This window comes from Nicotiana sylvestris, chromosome 2, assembly GCF_000393655.2.
Source record: "Nicotiana sylvestris chromosome 2, ASM39365v2, whole genome shotgun sequence".
NCBI lineage: Eukaryota > Viridiplantae > Streptophyta > Magnoliopsida > Solanales > Solanaceae > Nicotiana > Nicotiana sylvestris.
Genome location: NC_091058.1, coordinates 40,052,072 through 40,058,630, shown reverse-complemented (window position 1 = coordinate 40,058,630; position 6,559 = coordinate 40,052,072).

Genomic DNA, 6,559 nt, shown 5'->3' with positions numbered 1-6,559 from the left:
GGTGGTTTATTACATAATTCAGAGAGGAAGTCAGAATCAAGCTTCTTATAGTTGTAACTTCTTATTTTTCATTTCTCATGTAATTCAATCATATGGTCTGTAATAATTTGTAAACAAGTATTGGGGTGGCTAGTGAAAAGGGATGGGAAAATATGCATGTTATAGTTGTTAAAGGGTAGAAAGTATGTTATTAGGGTTATATTCCAAATTGTGCAATAGAAACCATGTTTAGGATTCATACATGCATTTGAAAACCATGTTCTTAGGATCTATGTTTTCTTGCTTCAGCACTTCATTCATTAGTCCATGCTTGTCACACCTCCTTTTTACCTACACCCCCGTAAGAGTGTATAAGGGAGTTTTTTCCAACTTAAAGTGACAATCGAAACAGGATCATTTTATTAAAAATTCAGTCGCCACTTGTGATAATTTATAGTGTCCCAAGTCAATGGTTTAGAATCCCGAATCGAGAAAAAATTGACTCTATTTTACAGTCCGCGAACACAGAAATCCGGGTAAGGAATTCTGTTAACCCAGGAAAAGGTATTAGGCATTCCTGGATTCCGTGCTCAATTGTTATGATTGGCCTATTATCTGATTTTAATACATGTTTTAACCTATGGTTCAATTTTAACTTTATAGCCGCTTTTATTCATTTTTAGGAAGATTGCAACGTCATTTAAAATATGTCTTGAACCACGTCACATAAATGCACCCGTAGTCCGCAACACATTTTATATAACATTGTTGAGATTTGGATTTGGGTCACATAAATACGCACCCGAGTTTAGGAAGGTAAATTATTAAAATAACGTGCCTAAAGCAACTACGCGTTTGCAACTTTGCGAGGGCCACAAAAAATTTGCTAAATGGCACGCCTCGATTTCTAAGGATAAACAAGATTAATTAAATGAGGGTCATGCAATTGGGATTTTGTTCGGCACGGCACACCTCAATTCCAATTTTAAAGAGAATTCAAATTAAACTCGGAAGGACATAAGCTATTTGTGTTGTCTAATACGGCTCACCTCCCAACTATTTAAAGAAGCTTAATTATCCAAACACTAATGGGCAAAGGTTCTACTATGGTTCAAACTAACAAAAGTACGTTTTTTTAAAGAAAGAGAGGATGATGGTTCTAAATTAATGTTTGGGCCTAGCATGAGGCCCAGCAGCCTACCAACGTGAGGCTATTCCAAGTGAAAATTAGCACCAGTCCATGCCAGGCCCAAGATAGACCCCAAATTGAAAAGGACCAGTCTCAGCAAACAATGGGATCCCTAGTTCGAGTCCATACATAGCACAAATTGTCAAGTTCTGGCATTCGAATTAATAGATCATGTTTCTTTAAGAAAATCACATGCTAAATTCCAACTTGAACTCATCACTTAATTGTCAAATTTAAAGGGAAAGTAACAGTAAACACTCAAAGCTACTATTAAACTCACATGAAATGAGTCATATGTACATGTAAGGTCATTACCCACAAATGAGAATTTAAACATGATCCTGAGACTTAACAAGGTTACAGACATCACATGCAATTTCAGGCTTTATTCAGCTAGTGCTTGGCATTTTGATAGCTTCAAACGGAACTTATACTAAGCAGTATTGATCTCAACAGATAATAAGCAAACATCTAAAGCTTCGAGCACTATAATACCCCTTTAAAGTCCTTTGTACAAAATCTGAATTCTGATTCATGCCAACCACCAATAATTTAAAACATATGACTTGTTTAACATTGCAAGTGAACTTTAAGTTGAAACAAAAATAAATTAACTACAATGAAAACCAAGACTAATTTTGAAGGTTTCAGAAATATAAAAACAAACATCTAAGAAACTAATGCTCTTTGTATATCAAACTTCGAGAAAACACACTTGTGCTTCTTTATTTCATATGACAAAGAGATGAACAATACCTGGAATAAAGGAAGCAAAGAAAACAAAGTTCAGCAGAAGGAAAAAGCAGCAGCAGAACCTAGTAACAGAAGACAACCAGCAAAAACAGCTCAAAATCAATCCAATGGAACAGTAAACAAACAGAAAAGCTTGAACCAGCACTTTTAAAATCCCAATTTAATCCATTTTTCGACCCCAAAGAGAATCAGAAGTTGTTTCAGTAGTTCAAAACTTCAAGATCACAAAAAAAGCTCAATGAAACAGTGGTTTTTTATTGAAATTTCAGCCGTTTTGTTTTCTCTGATTTTTTTTATCTTTCTTCAGTTTGTCTTGCATATCAAGTTTAGATGCCTTTATAGGCAAGGCATTTAGGGCAGCCCTAATGAATAAATTTTGCACCTCAAACCTTTTCCAATTTTTATTTTAGCTCAAATACCCCTAGTTAATTTTCAGAATTTCATATTAATCCCCCAACCCAGCTTCTTAGAAGCTTCCCATTCTGTTACAAAAAGATACCTTACCTACACTTCCCAAATTAACCCCTGCAAAAAATACCCCTGAACCAAAACGGGTCATGGCTCAATTTTGACCCAACTGTCCAGACCCAAATGAGTCAGAATGGACCCAAAACCCAACCCACAGGCTCAGAAATTCACTCGGCCCAAGATAGCAATGATCTAATTAGCAAGTTGTAAACACCAAATAACACATAACAATTAAGACTTTTAGCCTAAATGATTTACTAACCAACATTGACCAAACTAACAAATTTTAACTAATCTGATTACAAACTAGTTACACTGATTAAGAAAAGACTCATAATTACTCATGCATGAACAAATAACTCTGGAACAAATAAAAATGATTCAAGAAGAGGAGAAGAAGTAGAAAAATAGAGAAAGAAAGAAAAATTGAAGAAAAGGTAATAAAAGAAAAAGGAAAATACTTAAAAAGTTCCTCGGACAATAAAAGTGGTGACGAAATCTTCTAATTCTCAAATCTTTGGCTCAACCTGAGATTAATCATATGTTTTTCATCAAAACACATGAATAAAGTCAGAAAGAACCTAAAATCTTCAAAGAAATCTCGGATCAGAAAATTTGGGACTTTAGGGTTAGGCTTTTGATCTAAAATTCGAAGAGTCCAGACAAGATTCAAGGGTAAAGGGTTAGAGGTTTGGGATGGGGAGATGGAGGGGTTATGGGGTGTTAATTTGGGACCGATTGGGTCATGCCGCCGCCGGTGGAGGCTTGGGAAATTTTGGGGCGGCGTCTAGGGTTCTTGGGTCTCTGAAGGGGTGAGTTGAAAGAGACGAGAGATGGTGAGGAGGGAGGGGTCTGAGGGATTCCGACATATATATATTAAAACCCACCTCATATCCCGTCCGTTGGATCAGAGGAAATCAATGGCCCAGATCCAAATTAAACAAAATGGGGTCGTTTGGTCTTAAGTGGGGAAAGGGACCGGGTTGAGCGGGTTTTGGGCTGACTTGGGCAGGTAAGATACTTTGACAATTGGGCCTGGGCGAAATTTAAATCTGGCCCAACCAAATTTCCTTTTTCTATTTCATTTTCCTTTTCATTTCTCTTTTTTTAATTCCTTCTTCTTTTTTTCAAAATTAAAAGTAAAAACCTGAATTAAAATTAAAAAATAATTTAACCTATCAAATTGAACTAATTAACTCCAAATAACAATTACCACAAATAATTAAGAACCAAATTAAAGGAAAAACTACCAAAGTTCAAAAATTAAAATTAAAGGTGCACAAATAACTATTTTTGTGATTTTCCAATTCTTATAAAACAACTAATTCACTACTTAATTCAAAAATATAAAATTAAATCCTAAATACAAATGCAACATATTTTTTGTATTTTTTTCAATAATTAAACAAAGTTAATATGCGCGGAAAAAATGCAAACAATTAACGAAAAATGTTACGAAATTGCAAATAATGGGAAAATTTATTTTATTTTAAATTTGTGGGAGTAATTCATATAGGGCAAAAATCACGTGCTCACAGTTGCCCCTCTTTGCTCGAAAACACGAAGAGTTTTCGTGCAAAGATAAAGTGAGCAGATACGAGCAATTTTTGCCTGTTTGAATACTCCGTGGGAAGTATTTTTGAAAGATTTTGACCGCACCCTGCTTCCGAGGTTGCCTACATATCCTTGGATATAAAGGAATCAGGTCAGTATAGTTCGGAAAGTTTTAGTAGCTGGGACTACCATGAAGCTGTGATTTTACTGTTGCTGCCGCTGCTGCTACTGCTTACTGAACTCCTAATTACACCATGACAAAATAAAAAGAAGCTAGACTAAACTATGATCTATGCATTACAAAAATCCTATCTGTATCTTCAAACTTGATCTTGTGATTCTTGTTGCGTTGTTGACTTGTATTCTCCTGGTGAAGTCCCTTTGTTGCCAACTTGAGTTGTGATCTGAGACACTTTACCTTTTCTTCAGGTGGATGCCTGATTGTTGAATTCGAATTATAATTTGAGATGCTTTCGTTTTCTCCAGGTGGACACCTGATTACCGACACTTAAACTGTTTCCCTTCCTTAAAACTGGTGTTGCTCACTTTTGCTCTCCAGGTGGTCGTTTGATTACCAAAACTTGAAATTTATACCCGTGCTCTCCAGGTAGGCGCCTGATTGTTGAACTTTAACTGTATTCCCGTGCTCTCCAGGTGGGTGCCTGATTGCCAAAACTTTAACTATATTCCAGTGCTCTCCAGGTGGGCGCCTGATTGCTGAACTTGAACTGTATTCCCGTGCTCTCCAGGTGGGCGCCTGATTGCAAAACTTGAATTGTATTCCCGTGCTCTCAGGTGGGCACCTGATTGCCAAGACTTTAATTGTATTCCCGTGCTCTTCAGGTGGGCGCTTGATTGCCGAACTTGAACTGTATTCCCGTGCTCTCCAGGTGGGCGCCTGATTTCCAAAACTTTAACTGTATTCCCAGGTAGGCGCCTGATTGCCAAAACTTGAACTGTATTCCCGTTCTCTCTAGGTGGGTGCCTAATTGCTGAACTTGAACTATATTCACGTACTCTCCAGGTGGTCGCCTGATTGCTGAACTTGAACTATATTCCCATGTTCTCCATGTAGGCGCCTGATTGCTAAACTTGAACTGTATTCCCGTGCTCTCCAGGTGGGCGCCTGATTGCTAAAACTTTAACTGTATTCCTGTGCTCTCCAGGTGGGCGCCTGATTGACAAAACTTTAACTGTATTCCCGTGCTCTCCAGGTGGGCGCCTGATTGCCAAACTTGAATTGTATTCCCGTGCTCTCCAGATGGGCGCCTAATTGCTGAACTTTAACTGTATTCTCGTGCTCTCTAGTGGGCACCTAATTTTAACAAAATAGACAAAACAAAGAAAATTTTCTTCCCCCGTTTGGTAGCTGGGCACATATGTGAGTGTTTATCGAATATTTTAAGAATTTGAAAGCTAGATCTCATTATCCAAGAGGATCCTGACAACACCTAGTTAAATGACAGTTTTAAAAGCTGAATTATGTTTTCTAAAGGTATGGCTTCCGCTAAGTCTGGTTATCAAAGAAGGTCTTAAAACTACATCTCATTATCCAGGAGGGTTCTGAAAGTCAAAAATCAAGTAATATCCTAAGAGTGACAATTTTTACGGCTGAATTACACTACCCTACAACAGAGCTTACGCTAAATTTTATTATCTAATGGAAGTCTTAAAGCTAAGTCCCACTATCCAGTAGGGTCTGAAAACTCCTAATTGTATCCTATCTCAAACATGACAACTTATATTCCTTCGGGGTACATTTATGCTAGATTTTGCTACTCATGATTGTTTTGAATTTTAACCTAGGTCCCATTTTCCAAGAGGGTCCTGAGAATTTACGGTCAAACCTGTCTAGTGCTTGTTTTTCCCCTACGGAGGGTTTCTCCGAAACAAACGAAATTTTCTGCCTCTGTTTCAATCAAAGAAAAATCTTGTCAATTTAAAAATGTGGTGGTTAGTTTGTGGCATTCTTGCTGAAGGTGGCCTCTCCGCTGTCGAGCTTTGTTTTGATTGGCTTCCCCGAACTGGCCAAGAGCCGCTTGACTTTCCGACTGACTTTCAACCCTCATGACCCTGGATGACCCCGAGGGTTCTATACCCAAACCGTTGTTTTACATCTCTGACCCTTTTTTCTGAACCTCTGCATCGCCCATGAAATTACTAAATCATTCCACCAATGGAACTTTCGCTGGCACTTTATATCCCACTTTACATCATACTATCTTTGGTATGTTCTAGCCAACCGTGCTTTGTGCAATTTTGGAAGTTGGTAGTGAGCTTTGAAATCCTTTCTTATTTACTAAAATAGAACTAACATTGAAAACATCTTAGATGAATAAAACCCAAAAGAAATAAAATGCAATGACTTTGAGAGTTAAGGATAAGAAAAATCCAAAACTGGATGACTGCTAGAAAGGAAAAAGAAAAGAGACTTATCTGGGTGGAGTAGCTGGCACCAATGATCATGACATGTATTTCGGATTAATTGGTCCAGTTTATCCAACCAATCAACTTTCACTGGTCGTACTTTACGCCCCGAGATCTTCAAAACCCATTTTTTTCACCAAAACCTTGTCCTTGTTCGGCTTGCGGTGCCCCGAAAGGTTTTCACCAACA